This window comes from Pseudonaja textilis, chromosome 2 (assembly GCF_049901715.1).
Source record: "Pseudonaja textilis isolate UNSWEBS1 chromosome 2, rPseTex1.2, whole genome shotgun sequence".
NCBI lineage: Eukaryota > Metazoa > Chordata > Lepidosauria > Squamata > Elapidae > Pseudonaja > Pseudonaja textilis.
The window spans coordinates 226,512,087-226,537,729 of record NC_141991.1 but is presented as its reverse complement, the minus strand read 5'-3'; the positions used below and the strand labels follow the sequence as shown (position 1 = coordinate 226,537,729).

The window sequence follows — 25,643 nt, the reverse complement described above, 5'->3', positions numbered from 1 at the left end:
TTTCGGTGGGGAGATCCTTCTCCGGGTCGGCTCTTCCGTGGGGCGCCCGCCCCTTTCGCTTTCCGAGCCCTCCCTTCATCTCGTCCCGCCGCCGACCCTTGAAGCTTGGTGGGCCGCGGAGGGAAGGCGGGGGACGTCAGTGCCGAGTGGGCTGGTCCAGGGCAAGGCAGGGCAGAGCGAGACAGCCTCGCTTTACACGGCTCCTTCCCTCCCGCGGGAAGCAGCAGCCGCCCTTCTGGACTGGCCGCGCCGAGGCCTGGCGGAGAGGAGGCTTGGGACCGAGGTGACCCGAAGGGCTCCGCGGAGGCGCGCTCAGGGACGCTTTCTTCCCGGCTTTGGGAATTGACTGGCTGAGAGGGAAGGCTGCGAGCAGCGGCCGTGGACGGCGGGTAAGGCGGGAAGGGGGAGCCGCAGATAGGTAGCCGTTTCCATTCATTGTATCGAGGGGAATTGGGGAGCGAGGAGGGACGGAGAATGCGGGCGGCTTTTGCGAAGTCTACTTTCTTCCGGGTAATTCAAATTCGAATAGGGGACGAGGAGTGGTGAGATCGATTCTGCTTCGCTTGGGTGACTTGCAAATGAGTAGCGCGCCTGGTAACCGAAGAGCATGCAGGTTGCTCCCGCAGGAAGAGGCACAGGCACAGGCACGCACACACGCCTTTTAGAGAAAGTGAGTTTGCCCATTGGTTTCAACGGGATTAGTTTCTAAGGAAACCCCGCGTAGGATTGCAGTCCGAGAAGTTCTGTTTTAAGACGGACCCAAATTCCAGCCTTCCGGCTATTTAGGTGACCGGGTGGGAAGAAGAGGAAAAAGGCAACGAAATTATGTAGCCTTCTCCAGCTGGTTACGTATGGGAGCAGTTGGAGAAAAAAGCTGGGATCCTGCTGAGGGATTTGGCAGTTGGTGATCACAGGGGTTCTGCCTAACCGACAGGGAATACACACCATAAACCACACGGAGTCTCTGCAACCCAAACCAATTTTCCTCTTTAGCATTTTCCGCCTCTGCGGAACAATCCTCTGAGCCCCAAACTTAGCAGCTGTAGCCGATCTGGCTTTCTAAGGTGCTGGAACTGCGCCGTCTTGTACCGACCCGGTTCTTCTCCCAGGCGGCGCGTTTGCTCTTGCAGAAGCCGTTTCCTCCCATCTGGCTGAACCCAAAGTGAGCAGGCTGATAAATCTGCCAGTCCTTTGATTGCTCGGCCTCCTGCTGTGGTTTTCCAGCACGGAAAGGAAGCGGGGCTGCTTGCATTGTTCGTGCACGGGACCCCTTACTGGTTGGGTGACTGGCTGGGAAGGAGGCGTTTGTTTGTCTTGGTGTTTTTGCACATGCATTCTTTGGGAGTAAAGCACTTTCAGAAGCCTGGTATCCTCTCCTATTCCTTCGCGCCTCTTTGTGTGTCAGGGCACTGTAACATTCTTGTTCCTTTTGCACGCATAAATTATAAAGGGGGAAGGGGAATTACCAGACGCTTTGCATCCAAACCTTCCCAACTCCTTTTGTTTTTCCTTTTGGACTGGCTGCAATGCCCTGAAGGGGAAAACCGCAGGTCCAGGGGTTGTTCCATTGATTTGGCAGGAAAGAGGCTCTCCAGACGCCTCCATGTAAACTTCGGGGCTTTCTTCCTTCTTATCCGTTCCCCTCCTCCACCTTCTGTTTTCTATTTGGTGGTGTATTTTTTCCTGGTTTTGAGAAAGTAGAAGACCTACTTTGACAACAGGATAATAAACAGTATAATTATTACAGGAAAAGCGTTGGCTTATAGAATAGGTTTGGGGATGCTGTATTGCACATGAGGCCAAATAAGGAATTGTAGAACATGAGAAAGAGTTTTATAACCAACCGCAGTGTTTTATTTTACACTGTTTGCTTATACAGTAGTTTGATTTGATGCAGATCTTACTCATGTCTTTACAACTTATTCAAGGACACTGAAGCGTCTTTGGATTGACAACTGGACTTTAGAAAGCATGGAGTACCTGATATGCACTTAATTTGATCATTAACCCCCCTTTTTTTCTATTACTTGTTAACTTTTATTACTTCAAGCAGTATAACTATTCAAACCAACTTCTACTTCCTGACCTTGTCACAACTGTATTTTGCTTGCTGATGGACGAGAGACAGCCTATTTTAGAGCCTTTCTTCTACATTGTGCTACTGTTGTTTTCTAGACTTTTAATATATATTAAGTTGCCAGCTGTGTCAGGAAGGGAAATGGAGAAAGATAGCACAATTAACAGTTGTTGTTCAGTACAAATTTAGAAAGTGCATTTATGACCCCTAGAAAAAATGTATTTCCAAGTTTGGAAAATTGGACTGCTGCCAAGTAAAACAGTGGCATTAAGTGCTATCTGACACATTGGAAAAATGCTTTGTTTGTATTTTTATATCAATTTTCTGAATTGTTTATTACGTTTTTCTGAATGGTGGAATGTATTGCGCATTGCATACAATGGGCATGAAATGTATATCTTAAGACTCAAAATGTATATTTGCAAAAATTATTTGCCAAATTCATATAAAATATATTAAATGGAGAAGCATTATATACTCTTTCTCTCTGTGTCCCATCCTCCCATCTCAACCAAATTGATCACTACACTGGTCAAAATGTTAAAATTATACAAGTTATGGCTCCAAAATAGGCCCTTTAGACTTCCTTCTACATTCAGTGAAAAACACTTCTATTCCTGTAGCATGTACAAACAAATGCATTGTACAATCAAGTTAAATGATATGAGCATTCCAGAATTGCACTAGGTCAGTCTTCTGGATGACCATGAAGATCTGTTTTTCCCATAAGCTTTGGGCTAGGGTGAGGGTTAAGCATGACGGATAGTCTGATGGCTGGGATGGGAGACTATTTTTGTCTTTGTTTTTATGGCAAGTTGCGCCTAGTCATTATATGAGAGACCGCCATCAAAGTTTTGTACATAAATAAATACATAGCACATTGACTTATGGTCACATTTGGGATGGACACTTTCATCGTTAAGTAGTATGGTTACTACATGAATTGTGCCTGATTTTACGAACATTTTTTTCGTTTAGTTTACTGTCATTGCACCTCGTACAACGAAATCAAACACCATCTTCAGTACACATCATGACCATGACCATGACAATAAACACAAACACACATCCTTCACCCTCCACACATTGAACTGAAACTCCCGTACCAACACTGCACTATACAGCAGAATTCAAAAGAGCTACTGCCCTGGGATAGAAGCTGTTTTTCAGCCTGTTTGTCCTTGTTTTTATTATCCTGTACCGTAATAGTTCAAAAAAAAGGGTTCCCAGGATGAGATGGGAGAATGATTTGAACTTCCTTAAGGCAGTGGGAGCTATAAAGGTTTTCCAAAGAGGGGAGAGGGCAACCAATGATCTTCTGGGCAATGACGTTAACCCTCTGGAGTGCTGTCCTATCTGCCACTGTGTAATTGGCAAACCGTACAGAGGTGCAGTAAGTTAAAATGCTCTCTATGGTGCAGTGGTAGAAGATCAGCAGTTTTCCATTCAGTTATTTTCTGAGAAGTCTCAGGTAGTATAATCTCTGCTGGGCCCTTTTGACCAGTGATACAATGTGAGCACCCCAGGTCAGGTCCTCTTTTATGGTATTTATTTTATTTTGCCATCATTATTAAACAAATCACATGGTTGTTAAGGAAATATGGCTTCTCCTATTGACTTTGCTTGACAGAACCCCCTGGGAAATAGTTATCACATTCCCCCCAGGATGTTGCAATGTCATAATTACATACACGTGGCACTGTGAGGTTTGTAAGCATGAGGATCAGTCATAAATCACTCTTTGATATTGTTATAGGAGTCACTATACAGATGCTTTGAGTGATCATTAAGTAAATGCTTGTAAGTTAAGAGTTTCCTGTGTGTCAGGAGTGCTAAGTCACTTTTGTTTCAACAAACCTTCAGATTCATTTCCTTGGAAAGTGTAGTGGCATTTGTAGAATATGCCCCATTGCAACTGTCAAAAGAACCGTGCCTTGCCTGATTTTATTGACAACACTTTGATGGGTTTTGATCAAAAGTTTATTCAGATCTCTTTTCAGCTGCCCAGGTCTAAATCAAAAACTGTCATAATGCAAAACATGTGATCTTCCAGTTAGTATTACCTGTCTCTGCATGAGCTTTCCAGTAACTTTGAAATTTTCCTTTATGTTCTGCTGTGGTAACATTCCATTTTATGCAATGAGTAAAAACGTTCCAGGTTGTATTTCCTTAGGAAGGTCATGAAATAAAAGAATTACCTACTAGTCACGAACATATTATTGGTACCATAGTAACTAACTGAGGTTAACTAATCTCAGAATTGAAGTACACTCAGCCTGGTCAGCACATGGATGAGATATTGCTTTAAAATTTGAAGTTAGCTTATCAGAAAGAGATCCTGGAAGTGTAAAGACTTTCACCATAACATATGTAAACTCAGTGTTTGGAAGCTAGTCTAAAGAGACTATCAGCTAAAGCAGGCGTGTTCAAGCCATGGCTCAGAGGCTGCATATGGCCTTGAACAGCTAGTAATATGGCCCCACAAGATGGTAAACTTTTAACATTGTTATGTGATTTTATATTATTTTTATTATTATTTAGCACATGAGAATACGGCAGAAGAGAAGTAACCATATATATATATATATACACAGTCCATGTAATTATAACTAAAGCTTCTAGGGGGTTTGGCAGTGGCCTCATAACTGGATGTCCAATTCAGCTGTCTAGATTATCACCTCTGGCATTGCTTCATGCAGATCTTCTAGGTAACCAGCAAACATACATCTTGGGGAATCTTGCACAAAATGTTTAATAGTTTGCATATCAGCACCATAATCACAAGAAAAGAAAACTTTCCATCCCCACTGATAAAAGACAGAGGCACTTTTTCCAGTATCACACGTACTTCTGTTCAATTTCAACCAGGCAAAGTGAGGCAGGTCAAAAGCAGGTGGTTTTGTAGAGGATTTTATATTATACAATTGTATTATGTATTTTATATGTTGCCCAACAGAATTCCAGAATTCAGTGTGGTTGGACAAGCCGAGAGGTTTGTACATAAACTAAAGGTCCACATTTGTACTGATGTTCTCCACTAAAGACTTACGTCAAATTACTTACTTTTGAATTGTCCAAGTCAAAACTTGCTTCCTTTGAATTTCAAAATACAGATTTGAATCAAATCTTTGAATTTCAGTTGTATCTTAGATGTTTAAATACTTCATCTTTTCTTTATGAGAGTACTAGTATAAGCATTATAAAGCATAAAAATGCATAAAAACTGAAATGTAAACCTAATGTTGGCTTCAAATTACTTAGAAAAACATGGAAAATCCTAATTTCATCCACTGTAGCCATTGCCCCTCCAAGTGCAGTAACAAAAACCTCATCCTCAGCAACTCAAGAAAGGTGTCTAATTCTTTTGTATCTGTTTTAATAATAATGTAATAATAGCATTGACAATTGCAAAAAACAGCGTTACTTGGAATAGTTTACAACCTGTGAACAATACCTTGAACACCATCAAATGTCAACATCTGCCTATCCAACTAGATGGATAAAAATGCCAAATCCAGTCTAAATATATGGCTGACTTTGCAACAAGCCACAATTTTTCAAAAATAAGGCAATCAAGACGATAAAATGAAAAATAATAATTCAAATTGCAGATTGTGCAAAGAAACAAAAGAAACAGTATATCATATACTCAGCTCATGCAAGAAGATTGCACAAACATTATAAATAATGACATAACCAATCTGTTATTAGATTCTCTTTTCTTTTGCTTGGATTGTGAATTTACTGCTTTTTAAAAAGAAAAAATACATGAAAATATTGCTATGGTCTCTAAGCAAATATACCAAAGATGTCAATAATTTTGTTGCAGTAATTAAAATTAAAAAAACCCCATAAAAGTGTTTTGGGGATCTGGGGTCACAAGTCTCATTATTTAATTCATGCAAGATGTTTTAAGATTTGACAGCATAGTTATTTTTTTGTAATTATATGCCTATTCATTCAAATACTTCTTGGTTTCTTTATATTTGATGATAATTTTTAACTTTTGCCCTTGCGTTATGGCCTAGATCAGGCTTGTCCAACCCGCGGCCCATGGGCCGCATGCGGCCCAGGTCGCCTCGTAATGCGGCCCAGTGCCCACCCCAACCTTCGTGCCAGAGCCAGCGAGGAGGAGGAGGAGAGGCAGGCGCGAGGCGGGTCGAGGCGAACGCCAGGCCAAGCAGCAAGAGAAAAGGCGGGCGCCGTCAGAGCGCCACCTCCTGCTGTTGCCGCCACCGGCACCGCCGCTGCCTCTGCCCCCGCGGCCGCTGCTGCCCCTGCCGCTGCTGCTTCTGCCCCCGCCGGGGGCAGAAGCGGTGGTGGTGGCGGGGAAGAAGCGGCGGCGGCGGCGGGGGCAGAAGCAGCGGCGGGGGCAGAAGCGGCGGGGGCAGAAGCAGCAGCGGTGGCGGGGGATGAAGCGGCGGCGGGGGCAGCGGGGGCAGAAGCAGCAGCGGTGGCGGGGGAAGGCTTCTGCCCCTGCTGCTGCTGCTTCTGCCTTCCAGTCCTGCCTCATCCAGCCGGGCCATTTGCAGGAGGAGAGGTAGGCGTGAGGCGGGCGAGCTTTCTCCCCCCCCCCAAAAAAATTTGGCCGGAAAATAAACTGTGATAAAAAAAACTGTGATAAAAAAACCGTGATAAAAAATAAATAATTTTTAATAAATAATAAAAACATCTCACTAACTTCATTTCCAAATAAATTTAATATGTTAACTTTTCTATGGTTTTGGGGGATGATCAGGTATCGTTACTGTTATTTTATTTTATGTGCGGCCCAAACCAAATTTTCATCTTCTAATGTGGCCCAGGGAAGGTGAAAGGTTGGACACCCCTGGCCTAGATCTTCATATATAAAAACGACAGTTGTAGTCCTAAAAGCCTGAAATAATTATAACTCATTTTATCTTATTTGATATCTCTTGACATAATTATATCTTGACATAATTATAGTTCAGTTAGTTCTATCTTGGTTCTCAACTACAATTTTATTGTGACATCTTACAGGAAAAAAATTATGAACAGGCATAACATAATCACAGTTGTTTGTCAGCAGAGTTGTCTAACTTAGGTACATAGATATTTAAAAAAATATATCCAACTATTACTTACCAATGTGCCCATTTATAAATCAGTGAAAATGATTTCATTGAATCTTTAAAAGACAGGTATGGATGACTCATTGCTAATCAGTCAAGACAGTTTGCTTGATACTTTAATATGGATGTGTGAAATTTACTTTTAAGCATTTTCTATTTATGGGAAGCGAGTGCTAAAGTACTTGTTTTTATGATAACTCATGGATTTGAATAGGAGCTGCATGTACAGTAAGTAGGAAATACACTGTGGAACACTTTATATAATTCTTTTTTTATTCTACATGTGAATCACCAAAAATACACCATACCCACAGTGGAGAATGGTGGTGACAGCCTTATGCTTTGGGGCTGCTTTTCTTCAGTTAAAACTGAGACTTTAGTAAAAGTGGAGGGAATTATTAACACTTACATATATCATGTCAATTTTGGCACAAAACCTTCAGGCCTCTCTAAAATAAAGAGGAACTTTGACCTTTCACCTTTCAACACCACAATGACCCCAAAGCATACCTCCAAATCAACAAAATAATGGCTTCACCAGAAGAAGATCAAAGTTTTAGATTGGCTCAGCTACAGTCTGGACTTGAATACAATTAAAAATCTGTGGGGTGATTTGAACAGGGTTGTGTGCAGGAATCTGACAGATTTGGAGAGTTTGCAAGGAAAAGTCGGTAAAGATTCTCAAGGGAAGAAGTGCTATGCCTACCCAAAAAGACTGAATGCTGTCATAAAATGAAAAGGTGCTTCAACAAAGTACTAGTTTTAAGTTGCATATGTATGCAACCATGTAAGTTTTTTATGTTTGTTTTCCCCTTAGAATAGGGGTGTCAAATGTCATCACAGCGGCATCACGTGGTGTATCAGGACTTTTTTCCCCTTCACTAAACTGGACATGGGTGTGGCCAGCACATGACGCATCCGGCCCGCAGGGGCTGGGAGTTTGACAGCCTTGCCCTAGATTATTTCAGTGCTTTTCAATTGAAATGAACGGTGTGTATCTTACATTAAAGGTGGAAACAATTCTGAAATGATTTATATTGGTCTGATTTTTTTTACATGTCAAAAACCTGGCATTTTAACAGGGGTGTTAGACTTTTTATATCCACTGTATATTTTTAATATTCGTGTTATTGCCTTTATTTTTTACTGCTTTCCTCTTATTTAATCTTGCCCCATTTTAACCCTAGGGCTGGTAATGTCTGGCAAGCTGCAATCCTCTATTCTTTGAAAACCTACAATGACTTAATGTAGTTGGAATTGGTTTGTCTTGGCCAGCCTATACATTTAAATCTGGACAGTCCTGGTCAACCAACTTGATAAAGAGCTGTCTACAAATATGTTTTGTGTCATATCTAATATTAATAGAATAAAAAGAATATATAGTTGAACCCAAGAGGAAAAATAGAGTTGAGAAATCATAGAAACCAGAACTAGAAAACATGTATTTTGTTACCTGGAACCTCTTTCCACAATTGGAGCATAAAGCAAGACTAGAGTGCAAAGGGGGAGGTCTGGAATAAAGCTGCAATAAAGTGGGTGCAGTTACATAGGCAGTTGGCCAACTTGACTTTGAAAGCATTTTTAGGAACTCTTAACAATTATTGCTTAGAGAAGAATCATGACATCTGGATATACTTTCAAAGCTTTGATCTGTATGGTTGGCTATTTTAAAATGTTGTGTGCTACAATTTCCATGCAAAGTTCTGTGCCTCTTGAAATGCTTTCTAAGACTAAAAGCGGCCTGAAGCACTTTTGAGAGTAAAACGAATGAGATGAGACTGGACTATGATCAGTAAATATATTAACTGTGTATATTAGTCATACTTTGATATAAATATTAATAATGTTAATGTTTAAATATTAATAATATTAATAATAATGAACATTAAGACCTCTGATAGATAAACAGGTGATAGATATACACAAACATTAAATGTTACGGGACTTATTTCTGAATAAACAAGAACAGAGTTGTGATATTAGTGTATAATATTTCTAAATGTTATGAGTCTAGGCTTACAAATATATTCATTCTTACTTGGAACTGGATTTAATATATACTGGAAAAAAATCAATCAGGATGTGAATCTTCTGAATACCCAACGGCATGCAAATCAGGTTTTTTTCAGTAATTGTATAATACCTGAAAAGCAACACAGAATTTTGTGCTGGTGTTTGAATTCTGTTCTGCAGTACTGCAATACAAATTAACTGTGGAAAAACAAAGACTTTACTGAGTGAGATACCATCCTTCCTTAGCCTGTTGCTTTTACCCAGAAGTTAGTCCAAGACATCTGGAAGGCACCATAATAGCAGAAGATTGTTACAGAATATTTTATTTGGAAGAGTGCCTGAATATTTAATAGGGGTTTTTTTTTTTCATTTTAAGGCAAAATGTGTTAACTCTATGTGGCTTGAAGCAATCTGATAAAACACAAATTACCCAGAATAAAAATTGTAGTTCTTGTGCCTCCTTTATAAAGAACTTGTGATCTATATACAGATATTCAAATTTACTAAACAAAAATAAAGGAAAAGAGCAAACAGAAAATACAGTCAGATCAGAATGCCTATTACTGTATCTCTAAGTCTTTAAACAAACCAACTTGTATATTCTAATTTGGATGTTTTAGGATGGTAAAAAAGAAAATAGTAATTTTCAGCAGGCATCAACAAATTGGAACTTAAGTTACAGAGAAAATGAACTGAAGGCTGAAAAACATCTTCCTGATTTACTCTTCCATTGTGGAGAGAGTGATAGATTTGGGATACAGAAGAGTGAGGGAGAGCAAAGACTTTAGTTTTGCGAACTTTTTTAAAAAAACCACTGCAATTTAACAAGAGAAATACAGAGAAAACCAACTACAAAAGCAAATTTAAAGAAAGTATATGCCCTAAAATAGTAAACCTTACAGGCAGGGGGGTTTGCAAGGGTTCAGGAGAGCCCCTAGCTAAGATTCTGTGAAGTTCAGAGAACCCCCAAATCTCATTCCTGGCTAGTGCCGTTCACCCTGCCCATCCCAGGAGTCCCCATGTGGCCAGTTTTGGATGCAAGTAAGTGCAGGGTGCGCATGGAGGCTCGGGGAGGGCAAAAAACTGGCCTCCTGGAAGTTCGGGAAGGCCAGAAATGGGCCCGTTTCTGGCTTCCAGAGAGCCTCCAGAGTCCAGGGAGGCTGTTTTCACCCTCCGGAGGTTTGAGGAAAGCCCAGGGAGGGCAAAAACGCCCCGCCCTTCCCTGGTGCAGGAGCCGACTAGACCACACCCACCATGGCCATGCCCACCCAGCATCCGGGAAGAGAACTCTTTGCTAAAATTTTTGAAGCCCACCCCTGCTTACAGGGAGCAAAGGGATAAGAAAGGGATAGCATATGAACCTAAGAAGGGTAGTTCTGAAGGGCTCAGATGCTTATATACCACTACAAAGTATGGAGAACAATTGGTGTCCTAGTACTGGAAATACATAATATGTTCAGAAAAAAAAATACATTAATAAAGAAGGCTATGTGTGTTGCCTTATATGTAAAAAATAACCATAACTCCATAGAAATAGGCGGTTGCAAATGTGAAAACCTTGCCAGAAACATCTAAGTGATATTAAGGAAAAAGAAACAATAATTAAGCAGAAGATATAAGTAAAATCTTCACAAATCAGAAGTCTTCTATAATTCTTGATACTGTGATAAATTTCAAATGTTAGATCTACAGTGGTATATGGATCCTTAACAGCAGTTACTATTTTAACATGTTGATAATCTTTTGGCTATCAGACAAAATAGAGCTGAAGTAGTACATGCTTAGATCATAATGTTGCAACTTCTGAATTTTATCATTAGAAGAAAATCAATTAAAACTATGCCTTACTAACATTCTCTGGGGTGCCCAGAATACATGACACAACATGCTCAGTTGTATTAATCTCATTTTAAGATCAGAAAAAAATCGTTTGACTTTAAAAAACAACTGATTTTCAAGACCATAACAGATATGGTCATAAAGGTCAAGTAAATTATCAATTTCATCTACTTCCTTGAACTTTAAAAGATAAGATAATTGAGAAATATGCAAAAAATATTTAGATGCAACTACAAGAAAATACTGTCTGGAAAGCAGCACAAAGTACAATAAAGTAATTGTATTAAAAAGTATCTTTGGTATAGTTGAAATAATAAAGTTTCGGGAAAGTTACAGGCAGCAGAAGTTATTGTGAATCACACATAATTTTTAATGTACTGAAAGATAATGACATGCAATAATATGTGTGCACTCCAGTACTCTGTGGTATGGAAAGTGAATCATAAGAACATTCAAACATCTTTGTACATTTCCAATGATAGCATACTCTATCATGTATCCAATATTTTTAATAATAAGTTATTTGGCACAAGTCCCATATATGATTTCCTGAAGATGGCAGTAGATCCCTTAAATTATATTTTTTTATTGCTTCAGCTGAAAGCATAATTTCAAATTAGAATATAATTAATGTATTGTTCCCTGAAATTCCTGTTGTGTCCTTAAACGATGACAATAACATAGTTAATTTGAACCCCATTCTTCTCCCTTCGTGTATTAGTGAAGATTAACCTGAAGATTTTCTGTTTATCCAATGTAAAAATAAGACTTGAAGATTTTATTTGATTTGATATAACTAACATTTTAATTTTGGTAAAGGATTCCAGAGTGATATGCAAAACTCTGGAAGGAGATGGTTCTACAGTGTGAGGGACCATCATATAAAAGCTCTGCCTTTGAACCCTAGCTCCTCTCCCTCATGTAACAGTTGCTGAGAAAACTAATGGGCGTACCTTTTAAACCAATAGAGTTAAAATAACTTGAAGAACTTGATGATTTTTATTTTATTTAATAACGGTCACTTTTAAAGTTTTACTACTGTATATTCAAGCTCAATTTGAAGATTTCACCTTTACCTGATACAGATAATATATAAGCTATTTTAAAATTGCACAGAAGAAATATGGAATAAATGCAATAACATGAATAATATTATTTCTGTAATGTAGAGAGGGTATTTTTGCCCTTAATAATTGCCTGCAAATATTCTCAGTAAATAAAAATGTCACTTTTAGAGGTTCAAAATATAGCTACTTTAAACAGTATGCGATCCAACTCGTGTTGATGGCTGGGAGCAATGAGAATACAGCATTAGCATGTGACCACATGTGTAGAAGAGCAGTGGAGAGCTTCCCTCAGTGCCTGAGGCTATTCTAGAAGCTATTCGGTTCTTTCTCTGGTGATCACAGATGAGATACTCAGGGTAGTGTGTTTCTTCAGCTGTAAACACTACCTTTGAAATAAATCGGTTGCTCCAACTGTTTCAAGAATGTCAAGTGCAGCTGATTCATAGATAATCTCCCTCCATCCTTCACCTTTTGCCCTGACTTGTGGGAGTCATCAGCATTGGAGATGAAACTGGAGATCCTTGTCATTTCTCTCAAACTTCCAGTCTTGCTCAAGTTAATGTCATGGTAACTAGGACTAGTTCATTATGAAACTTTGGAACAGCTTAATAGCTGCAGTGTGTGTTCCAGGAGAAAAGTACAAATTTTGCTACTTATCTTTTAAAGGTCTTCATAATGTAGGGCAGGGGTGTCAAATTCACGTTGTCACAGCGGCATCACATGACATATCCAGGCTTTTTCCCCTTCACTAAACCGGATAGGGGCGGGGCTATCACTTGATGCATTCGGCCCACGGCCCCACAAGTTTGACACTCCTGATGCAGGGCAACCTTTCCCATCTTAGCAAATAGATTGAAAAATTTAAGAGTATCATCTTTGCATTTTCAGGCCTTTTGAAATATCCTGTTTTTATCTACCTTTCCTGATAGACTTTTATTGATCAATATCTAGCCTCTGTTTGAAGGCTTCAGTGAAAGGGAACATTCTTCATATTCCACTTTCCTGGTTAACAACTCTTACTGTGAGGAAATTCTTCCTGTTAATCTGGATCAAATTTATTTCCCTGTGGTTTCAATGCACTGCTGCTCCCTGAGCCAGAAAAAACAACCCCACTACTTTCATATGACAGCCCATTAGTATCTGAAATTAAAAATAAAACCAATAAAAAGATACATATACTTCACAGACCTCCAAAATAGTATCTGATGAAGGGAAAGCAGAAACTGTAATTTATTTTGGAACAGTGGTCTTATTCTGTCCTGAGTGCATCTCTCATTCAGAATCTGAATATTGTCCTTTCCAATTTGCCATTTTCTTTATACATAGATATTCAAATGTTCTGCAGGATTTCTTTTCTATTTTGTCCTCCTGCAAGTACATGTGACTTTAGCTGTCTATCTGTATAAGCGTTTTGACATTGCTTCTTATCCCTCGTGACATTTTATAGACAGTCTACTTTAGCTATTTTAATTTATTATTAATTACCAACTTCCTCTTTCTTGTTTCTTCTGACAACTCACACCATCTTTGCCTGAAAAAAACTAAACAAAATGCCATTGGGACTTTCCTCAATAAGGTCCTATACACTTTAATATGATTTTCTTTGATGTACAGGTCATCTGTAAATCTTGAAACAGACTAACAGAAACTGGCTGTATCCATTCATCTTATTCCCAGTTCTGTTTAAAATCTAACAAATCTGAATTGGCTGGTAATGAGGCAGTTCCTGAGCTCCCTGAATCTACTTAGAATAAAACTATTACAGTTTTATGCGTATATGAAGTCAATATAGAGGGAGCACCTACAGCATTCAGATTATGCATCTATAAGCATGCAGGTAATTAATAGAAATTACAGTATCATGATTATTTTCTTTCACCTTTTACAGGCTTATCAAATGCCCTTGTCTATATACATTCCTAATGCTCCACTTTACATTGTGTTGAGAATGAACTATTGCTATATCCAGTGAAGCTGGATTATGCCTCCAGCTCTTCAGTTTTCTGATGTTCTGCTAAATTATGTGGAACATGTAATTAAGAAACAGGAGAAAGTGTTCATTGGAGACAATTGGAAGGGATGGCACTTAAAGACAGATGTTGATGAGTAATGATGAGATTTGGCTGCAAAATGCATGCATTAATACATTTTAAGTGTCAACAAAATTACAGTACAACGGCTTCTGTAGAATCTTTGCTTTAGTCACTTCTGGGGGCAAGTAATCTTCATAATTTCAGAAAGATAAGTCTTTTCCTGGCTGTTAACATTCTACTTAACATTTGCAATATATAAAGTAGTTAGATTTTGCTGTTCATTTAAAATAAATTTGGATGTCACACAAAAGACAATTGGAAGGGATGGCACTTAAAGACAGATGTTGATGAGTAATGATGAGATTTGGCTGCAAAATGCATGCATTAATACATTTTTATTATAATTTATTTATTAATAATTAATAATTTATTTTCCATTGTTCCAGAGTGCAGGACCAGAAACAGTAAATTCAGACAAGTGCTTCAGGCTAGACATCAGAAGTTATTTCCTGATTGTATGAACTGTCAGCCAGCAGAAGAGGCTGCAACATGATGCGGTGAATCCTATTTCACTACAGATCTTCTAAAATGATCATTTATTGGAGTGGGTCTTGTGGATCCTACCTTGAGTTTATAATATTGAAATATATTATCATCCAACTCATATGATTTTAGAAAGAATATATACATAAGAACAATAGAATTCCCAGATATTCCACTACATCCATCAATAAGCACCTTAGGAAAACAGAGGATATAAACTTCAAAGCAGAAATGAGTATGGGAAGGAATAAAAATCTGAACCGCGAGATGGGCAGCAAATAAATTTTATAAATAACATTTGAAATGCCTTGGTGAATCATTTATAAATTACAATAAACTTCAACATAAAATCAGTACAGCAGTGAAGAAGCTGGAGCTTGTGATTCTCCCCATCATTGCAGGTTTTAAGAAGCCGGATAGCCACCTCTCATAGGTGACCCAATTCTTTTCTATATGTTTTGTAGATTGTTAGACTATACAGTATTCTTTTTCGTTGCCTCACAGCTCCACAACTGTATCTATAGTGTTTCAGAGAATACTGTATAATAAAAGTATGTATTAAAATAGCATATGCATGAACATGAAGTAGAAGCATGATATCTAAAGGTCCTAAAAGAAGCACCTTTTGGGAGAGGTCTTTGTCTTTACAAGAGTGATGAAATGGGTGTCTGTGTATCCTCTCCAGAGATTCAGCTAGATGGACCATGTGGTCTAAATAACCATACGGAAGAAGTTGGTGCTATCTTGCTAATTCTTCTATATTCAAGCATTGTTCTCCTTAATAGGTACTTCACAACATCACCATTTAGTCTTTATGGAAGACCACCTAACATAAATATTTGAAAATAAGGTTTAAATTTCAAACTCCTACAGTCTGACTATTGACACAATTATTTGATCTCTGGACAGTAGAATCTACATTTTTAGACTTTCATATTTTAAATCACCACATAAACTTTTCCTCCCTTCATTAAATGTAGCTCAATGTGCTATTTTATTTCTGTATTGAATTGTTTAGTATCTTAAGTATCAATGTTGGCGTGGAGCTATTTCTTAGATCAGGAAGTTGATAGAATTCTCATTACAAAACTGGCAACGTGGAAAACAAGTACTGGTGATTCAAAAATATGTCTAACTTAAATACTGAAGTCTGCAAATGTTAATGATTAAACTCCAGGCTATGCATTTCCAGTAACTCTTCTTTTAAGCTGCTTAAATATTTTACCAATTAAAATGCTATGGAAAGATTTTATCTAGTCTTCTTGAGAAAAATGAGATGTTAGAATGCAGTAATTTTAGGGTTTGTCTGCAGCAAAGGGCTTTATTTCTATATTTAATATAAGAGGGTCTTTTCTGATTAGTATACTCAGAAGTATCAGATTTATTTAACTTCTGCTGAATTTTTGGTTTATGTGTTATTAGTTGGTATTTTAGAAGTGATCCATATGTAGTTGCTTTATCTTTTTTAATTCTTCATAGTAATTTTAATAGATAACATATATGGTTAATTTCAATTCATGGTTTCTGATCTAGGTTATAAGAGTACTGATTATTCACACAGTATTACATGCGTTCTGTGATACAGGAACCACAGTAAAAAAAAAGTAGGCCATAATTTGCAGATTTTGAAATTCTCACTTGATGTCTTGGAGAATATGGATATTACTGCTTGCAAATATCACAAGATTACAAGTGGGTGCACCAAAAACTTGTGGAACTTCGACATCTCATGCGATCCTAGCCATCTGATTTATAAAAATTGTAAAGTTTAATTGATGTTGAGGTCTAGCAAACCATATAGGTGTCATGATGCCCATGGACATGTTAAGATTTTTGTGGCAATTCTCAAAAGCTTAATAATGTATTGTGTAATTGAAGGCAATATTAGTCACCATTGTTTTAAACAGATGTATTTCTTTTTTACTTGTATGCTTCTCAGAGTGACTTATATTGTGAAGGTGGGTGATATATAAATTTGATCAATGAATACAATAAAAGCCATTTGAAATATGAATAAGCAACAACTGGTTGCTGGAGACATTCAGCCATTTGAAATTTTGAAAATGGAAACTATGTTAACAACTGCCTTGCAGTCATAATTCTTACATCTACCTGCCCCTCCCCTGTTTTTAAGAGGCTATATATATATATTTTTATAACATCTGGAAGTAAAGAAAAAAGCAGTCAATATATAAGTAGAATGCTCCTGAAGCTAGGAAATCTACGCTATGGAATTTGTGGCTTTTTTAATCTACTAAACATGGATTTTTTTCACGTCCCATTCTAAGAATCTTAGAAAAGCATATGTGGAAGTCAACAGGAAATCTTATGCATTCATTATGAAGAGAAGATATTTTACCTTCTAGTGACCTTTCCCCTCAGCAACCAGAAATCTTATTGTAAAATTAAAAAGACAGGAAATACAGTTTTTAAGATGGGAAAAACTTGGTTAAACAAGAGAGAAATTTCTCCCTAGTGGATTTCAAAATTTGGCATGGGTTCTCCATTGTTTCAAAGCCAAGGTTAGCAAATTTTCATAATGTTTCAACTCAACTTTTTAAAGCAAGAAATAAGCAGACAAAACCACATATACAGTATTAAAACACCAGAACAGGGGTCTCACAAGGCCTGTGGGCTGGATCCAGCCCGCAGGGTACTAAGATCTGGCATGTGGAGCCCCCCCTGGAAACAGTGAAGGACTGGCCCATGGTGCCTCTTCCAGTGAAATTGGAGCTCGGGAGGGCTTCCATGACCCTCCCAAGTTTCATTTTCAGCTGCAACAGCTTCCAGCAACCCTCTGTCACTGAAAATGGATCCCACCCACGGCCCTCTTGAGCTTCATTTTCTCCAATAAGCTGCTCTGAGCATCCAGTAGTGGAAGGCGCTTAGACTTTGCTCAGATAGGCTGGGCTTGATTGATTGGATGCTCCTCCACATACTCCTCCTTAGCATCCCCCAGTTTTAGCTCAGCCTTCATTGGGTAGGCAGCTTGGTGGTTCCTTGGCCGGACAAGGAGGAATTCAAAAGGTTTGAATTGCAATCTTAAATAGACATCTTTCCAGACCCCTTTAAAAAAGAATTACTTCTGATGGCACTTTGGCAATTACTGCCATCAGAGCACAGATCGGCTCCCCAGGGACTGCTCAGTCGCTGCTGCGGCAATCTGAGGCACTTATCATGAAGCCCCTGCTGCCACGCAGTTTAAAAGAATGCATGGTCAGTTTTCAAACTGCCCGAGGCTTTTCTTCCCCTCATAGAACACCTACAGGGGAAGGGCCACCTGTTCTCACATTCTTCCTTCCTCGCCTCAAATTTACCATCGCTATATCTGCTCATTGAAAGAGGTGACGGTTGCTGCTAATTATTGGCGCGCAAAATAACCAACAGCACCATTTTGTTTGCTAAAATCCCGCTGGGATCACTACATGTATATTGTCTGCTGAGAGGCCATATTCCTTTCAAGGCTCTCTCCGTGAGAGCTCAGGGGACATAATTATTCCGTTTCTGACCTCTTTCTGGTGTTTCTTGTCGGTAATTAAGTTGGCAGCCCTCATAGACCCTTTCTGGAAGTTAGCAGCACAACAGCGAGCACCAAGGCTTGTGTCTGCATGTGCAGGCAGCTGTTGAGGGCTATTGAGAACAAGGATCATTCATTATTAATTTATCTAGCCCTGAAAGGTGTTCTCTATTTCGACATTAACAATTTGGCCTCCAAATTTTCTCATTAGGTTATCTGACTGGAGACCAGCCAACAGTCCAAAACATCTCTATCTATCTATACACACACCACACACACATACACACAGCCTCGTAGGTCTATTGTCAAGGATCATAATGGCAAGCAAAAATAACACTAGGGTGCCATTTTCCAATGCTACATCACGAGCCCAAAATAAATCAAAGCATTCTAAGGGACCTAAGGCTGTAGAAAAGGATGCCAATAGATGCCAAAAGGCATTAGAAAAACATATTAACAACTGAATGAGGGAGGCTGAACGAAAGTCCCAGTCCTCTTCCCCAGCTAGGCCGGCTTCAGTCCCAGACGCCCTGCCACCACCCCTGGATCTTTCCATGCCATCCAGGAGGGCCTCAGCTGAACCGGTCTAACCCAGGCCTTCATCAACAGTACCTGACAGGTGGGCCCCAGAGGCAACTTTTACCCCTACAGCTGTGGGACTACGCCAAGATGACTTCCTCCCAGAGGATGTTCCTGAAAAGATGCTCCTAGATGGAGATGGGGATTAGACAGGGCATCGCCGCCTGGGTACAACAGACTGTGATGGCCAGGCAGCCTCTACCTTCTGACTGCGACTCACAATCTATCCAGTCACTATGCAGAACAGATCTTCATTATCATCAGGTATTTCCCCAAGGGGAGTGTTATATGATACCACATAAACATTCACACGAAGTACAGGATGAGGGAGAAAAAGAGGACCAGATGGAACAGGTTGGGGAAGGGTCAATACATGACAGCGACCAGATCCTGTCAGAGGCAGATTTCTGGAAAGAGGCATGTCAGATGATGAAGGCATCAAGCCAGACCAACTGACCTTTACCGGTCTGTTCTGCCGTCAACTATTCAAATCTCCATTAGTCAAGGCAAAAACTACTGCTCACCTTCATAATTCCCCCCTCCCCGTCCACCAATCAGTAGTACAAGGGGAATCAGAAGATTTGATTTTCTCCCAACCAATAACTGAAGAGGATGTTATACCTGTTCTGCAGATGTTCTCAGACCTCATCCAGAAGCAATGGGCCTCTACAGCAGTGTCCCACAACCAAGGATATGATAGAAAATTTTCAATTTGACTTCAGCATTCTCGAATTCTCTTAATACTCCAGGAGTAGATGAGGAGTAGATGAACCAGTGGTGGCCTTAACATCCTCTGTGATTCCAACCGAAGCAGAGGAGGCACTCAAGTCAGAAGAAAAAAGGACCTAGTTAGCTCTCTGTAAGGCGCATCAATATGATGCGTGGGCCATAAGAGCGGCAATGGCCGCATCTTTTTTCACTAGATCTTCTCTCAGATGGTTCCATCATTTGAGGGAAAACATTCCAAATTCTAACATTAGGGCACACCAAGACATCGCCAAACTAATAGTGGCCGCAGAATTCTCTGCGGACACTACTTTCAATTCTGTCAAATTCTCTGCTCGAGCCATAGCTTCGCAAGTTACAGCACGCCGATTGCTATGGCTCAGACTTTGGCAAGCTGATATTAAACACAAATGGAAGCTTGCCTCTTCCTCAATCTCAGGAGACAAATTATTTGGCGCTGCTCTGGACCCGCTTCTGATAGAAACAAGAAGCAAGAAAAAGATCCCTCTCTTTTTCGGAGACAAGAAAACAGACCTTCCCAGCCTTTTTGGAGGGGTTCCTTTCATCCCTTCTATCAGGGACAATACTCTCCAAGATTCAAGAGAGCTTCCAGATTTAAGAACAACCAACAGCCAGATAGATCTGACTTTGGAGAGAGGAACAGGAGGGGAGGGCAAGGTAAAATACCTTTCCGTAGGGCAGGATATAGAGTTTTCTGATGCACAAAATAGGCTCAAGGACTGTGCTCCTACTGGCGGAAGGCTAAATTTTTTTGCAGACCAATGGGACTCCTCTACCTTGATTCCTGGGTTAGAGATACCATCAGATTCAGCCTGGCTCTGGAATTTCAGTCCACTGCCCCGAACTTTTTCATGCCATGCCCTCTTTCCAGGAATCCTGTTAAAAGGAACCTGATGGAAACAGCGATTAACCATTTATTAGAGATCCAGGCCATCCAACCTGTGGCACCGGATCAGCAAGGGCAAAGTTTCTATTCACTACTGTTTCTAGTCCCAAAGAGTTTGGGGGAATGGAGGGCAATTTTAGATTTAAAACGATTCAGTCATTCCCTAGTTTATTGGAGGTTTAAGATGAGTACATTGCAATCTATTCTACTCAGCATAAGGAAGGGTGACTTTTTAACCTTCATTGACTTAACAGGCCTATCTGCACATTCCAATTAGACCCTCACACTGCAAATTTGTTAGAGTTTGTTATAACAACCAACATTTTGAATATGTCGCCCTGCCCTTTGGGTTGTCATCTGCGCCAAAGACATTTACAAAGGTTCTGGCAGCTCTGGCCGTCCATCTCAGGAGTACTCCTGTTAGACTGCAGTATTACTTAGATGACATTTTGCTATTAACATGATCACACAGACAAGCTGAAATAGACACTCATATCACTTTACAAACCCTCCAACAACATGGGTTTTCCCTTTCAAAACCCCTTGACCAGCAGCGAAGAAAGAAAATGAACAAGCCCCAATACTCATGGTAGCCTGGGTAACACAGGGTGGAGGAAAGTGGAAATTTATCATTTTATTTTTGATCAGAAGCAAAGGGGCTTTCTGTTAGCAAACAAAGGAGATGGGAGGGGCACTAAGCAGGGCTGGCATTCTGTTTTTTATACAGGAAATTCAAAACAGCAATACAATGATTGTTTACAAATTTATTATCAATACAGCATGTGTATATAGTAAGTGATGTTGTTCAGCGTGGAAATCATATGTATATGACATGCGGTTCTTACCATGCTCTTAGTATGACTCATACCATCTAGACCCCTGCTTGTCCATCAACCCAAGCTACAATAGGGTTCTAGGTGCTGCCTAACCACATCTTGTGCATTTAGCTATGGTTTCTCTGGTAGGGTCTGGTTTCAATGGTCTTTATCAAGTGTGCAGATCTTGTTCTGATCTAGCTAAGCTGCTGGCAGCTTCCTGTTCTGAGTTTCTTTGCAGACAAGAAGAAAGCAGCCTGAAAAGAATTGAAAAGAATATGTTCCTTTTTTTAAATGAAGTGTTTTCAAGGATGGAGTCTCAGGCCCTCAGCTCCCTCCTTTTTGACACTTTAAACACTTCGATAAGTGTCAAACTTCAATAATAAATAACTTGAAAGACTTCATTTGGGGGGTATTATTTTGCTTTTTAACACATATCTCTGAACAGACATGCAGTTGCTTCTGTAGTCTGACTTTTCACTCCTTTTGTGCTTTATTTTGGCTCCAAATGGGGCACATCTCTTCAAGCTGTGGCACTACAGGAGCTCATCAGAGGTTGGTAGTGGGTGCAACAACAGACTGCAAGTGCCATACTTACGAAGAATAAACTAGCTATGATTAGCATTTTCAACTATTCAGGATCGGACAACCAAGAGGTAAGACTGTCTCATTAGCTATGGAAGGATATGGAAGAGAAAGATGTCTTTTCCTGGTGCTGAGCTGGGGCTGCTCATGTGGTCTGTTAATGAGTTTGAGGCTTGCTTATTTTCTGGAAATTCCAATTATTCTTAGATGGTTAGGCTGAGCTTGGGTTGGTTATAGCAGGAGAAACAGGCACCACAATTTCAGGTTGAGATAAATCTGAGTTCCAATTAACTCTGTCATTTGTGAAGGCCCACCACGTGGAAGACTTCTAGGAAAAAAAGTCTCTGTTTCACAAACAATTGTCTATGGGTGTGATTATGGAGAAGACTTCATAGATGGGATGAGTTACTGTACTATACTTCGACTCATGACCACAAAAGATTTTTTTTCCCTAGAGGTTGTCATTTAAAAAGAGTCTTGTTTTTCAAACGGTTCTGCCTTTCAGGTGTCCAACTAAACTTTCTCTAGAGGGGGAACTCAAACAAACAGATCAAACAGATAATCAGAGTTGGAAGGGACCTTGTAGGTCATCTAGTCCAACCCCCACCCAAGCAGGAGACCCTACACCATTTCTGACAAATGGCAGTCTAATCTCTTCTTGAAGGTCTCAAGTGATGGCGCTCCCTCAACTTCTGAGGCCAAGCTGTTCCATTGGTTTGATTGTTCTCATTGTCAGAAAGTTTCTCCTTATTTCCAGGTGAAATCTCTCCTTGTTCAGTTTCCATCCATTATTCCTTGCCTGGCCTACAGGAGCTTTAGAAAATAGCTTTACCCCTTCCTCCCTGTGGCAGCCCCTTAAATATTGGAAGACTGCTATCATGTCTCCCCTGGTCCTTCTCTTTACTAGACTAGCCAAGCCCAGTTCCTGCAATCGTTCGTTGTATGTTTTAGCCTCCAGTCCCCTAATCATTCTGGTTTGCTCTTCTCTGTATTTTTTCTAGAGTCTCAACAACTTTTTTATAATGTGGTGAACAAAACTCTAGGTGTGGTCTTACTAACTCTTTTTACATGTGTATGATACACTCAGGATTTGACTCTAGGGAACCTAAGAGATCCAGGATTTTAGCAAAACTCAGTCTTCAGTTCTGTATGGATGGTCCAACCCTACTGACTGGTGTTGTTGGGCATATCTAGAAAGAGAAAGTAAAGCAGTAGACAACTGCAACAGATATTGCTCCTTCTAGTTGAGGACAACAATCATTTGCGCTATAGGGTATGGCTTCTGATACAAGATTTCAAAGGGACTCATTCCCTTTGCATGTGAAGTCACTCCAAGCAAGAGGTTGGGAATGAGTTCCGTCTCTGTGGTTTGAACATAATACTACTTTTTTCTCCTCTTTTTCTTTGCAACAACATCCTTGTGTGATGGCTTGTTCTGACAAAGACTAAGTGGCCTCAACTCACCCAGTTAACTTTCATGCCTGAAAGCTAATAGTGTCCTGGTTTCTAGCCTAGGCCTTTAACCAGTACACTAAGAGGGTGGTATTAGCTCCATATGCATAAATGACAGATGCAACTGTTCTGTCTAAGTGATCAGTAGGAAATATGCTTCTTTTGCTGAGCTTCTCCCATTAGATTTCATGATGAAAAAAATAACTCTAATAACTAAAAACCTGGTATACTTGTTGACAGTAAATTAAACTGTTGTAACTTACAATAGGTCTTTTGAGAAATAATGTTTATTTGCAAGATTTGGCTGTGGATATCTTATTATAACTTTTAAATCTCTGTGGGCACCATGGGCGGCCAGTCTTGTTAACTCTTTTTTGAGATGTATGTTTTACTTCCTTATCATGATAACATTAAAGTACATATTTAAAATAAACAGCTATCTAAAACCAAGGCATGAAAACTATTTCTCACATTTTCAAGCTGAACCAAAATCTATGAATGAGTATTTGCAAAGTTTGTTCAAGTAATATTTTAAGGAGAATATTATATGACCAGGATAGGCGTTGTTTGACAAATTGGTATTGCAGCTTGACCTCCCAAATTTCCAACAAGCCACATAGGATTGGAACCCCCACTCCTGACTGCATTCAAATAACATTAACCATGATTTGTTGTGATATACCCAGGCTACCATGAGTATTGGGGCTTGTTCCTTTTCTTTCTTCACTGCTGGTCAAGGGGTTTTGAAAGCTACACTGTTGTTAAATCACAGCTACACTTTTGTTAATGTTTCATGACTTTAAACTAAATCTAGTCAGTTTCAAAATAAAGGCAGGTTCAGAAGCTGACTTTTTAAAACTGATACCATGTATTTATTTATTAAATTTATATGCCACCTTCCTGCAATAAGATCACTCTGGGAGGCTTATGGATGATAAAAAAAGATAACTAGAAATAAGTTAAAAATTGTAAACTATGCAAATTAAAAAATTTAAACTATGCAAAAAAAAAAAGAAAAAAAGAAAGAAAAAAGTAAAGAAACCAAGACATGGATGGGGCAGGGATGAGGTCTTCTTACCCTATCAAACACCTCTAGTGTTTGATAGGACCCCTTTGAGGCCCCAATCCATCCAGCAAAACCAAGTTTTAATACCTTTCTCGGAAGTCTGAAAGCATAGATGCAGTTCTCACCTCCAGGGATAGAGTGTCCCACGGGCTCGGAGAAAAGACTCTTCTCCTTGATCTTGCCCATGAGAATTCCTTAGCAGATGGGTCCATTGCAGGCCTCTTCTGCTGGTGTGAATGGGGTGGATCTAGTCTCATCAGCTATCTTAGATCTTTGCCATAGAGGGGTTTAAAGGTAATAACCAACATCTTGAATTGGACTGGGAGCAAGCTGGTAACCAAAGCACTTGTGGAGCAGCAGTGTGTGTTTGTTCATTCAATTCATTTGTTCAATTTTTATAGATACCCATCTCATCTAGCGACTTGGTGGCTTACAATTGTATATGTCCCATCCTAGGGACTTCCAGAGCTATGTGCACCACTGCATTCTTCACTAGCTGTAGCTTCTGAATACACCATGTAGAGCGTCTTGGAGTAATCCAACTGAGGGATGGGTGAGGGATTAGGGCATGGATGGCTATGCTCAGGGCCTTATGGGCCAGGTAATGGCACAACAGCATGTTCATTAGTAGCAGTTGAAGGCCTGGGCCTCAGAGGGCCCACCAGAGGGTTTGGGCATGAGTTCGAGAGATGGAACATGCTATCAGTATTAAGTATCAGGCATGAATTCTCCTGCCCTTTAGCTCCCATCTCATCCTCATCATTTAAATTTGTTGTCCCATCCCAAAGCCTGAGAAGGGATCCCCTGCCTCCCACCCTGCCTCCACCCAACCTGGGCTGGTGGCTCTTCTCCTATTCTCTCCATCCCCATTCATCAATTATCAAGGGGAAGTGAGGGTGGGTGGGTAGGACTCCAGAGGCACTTAAGTGCTGGCTTTCAGCACCAGCCAGAGCTCTCTCACTCTCTGTACCCCTCATTCATACAAAGTATCCCCTCCAGTAAGTGGTCTCTTCCACTGACTGACTGGGGGATAATTTCATGCACCCTCTGCCCCGTCTCTTACTTGGGAGAGAAGGGTACCAAGTATTCTGTACAGACTCATGAGTGCCCTTTACAGTCTCACTTGGGGCCTCTCCCCTATCACTTCAGTGGACAGATGGAGCTTTTTTGCCACCCTAAGTTACCCCTCAGCCATTCCCTATCAGTTCCTATAGAGCAGAGGTCTCCAAACTCAGCAACTTTAAGACTTGTGGACTCCAGCTCCCAGAATTCTCCAGCTAGCATAGCTCTCCAATGTTCGTCCTCTCTTATCAGGAGAGCTACATAATGTG

At 40.0% G+C, this 25,643-nt stretch overlaps 1 protein-coding gene across 1 annotated transcript in view; it reads left to right on the top strand.

Annotated features, from left to right (window-relative positions):
* LHFPL2 (LHFPL tetraspan subfamily member 2) overlaps nucleotides 1-25,643 on the top strand; it is a 99,665-nt gene continuing 74,022 nt past the window's right edge. Inside the window, exon 1 of the mRNA XM_087927190.1 lies at nucleotides 1-389. The gene's annotated coding sequence lies outside the window, so the exon portion shown is untranslated. The remainder of the gene's footprint in view (nucleotides 390-25,643) is intronic.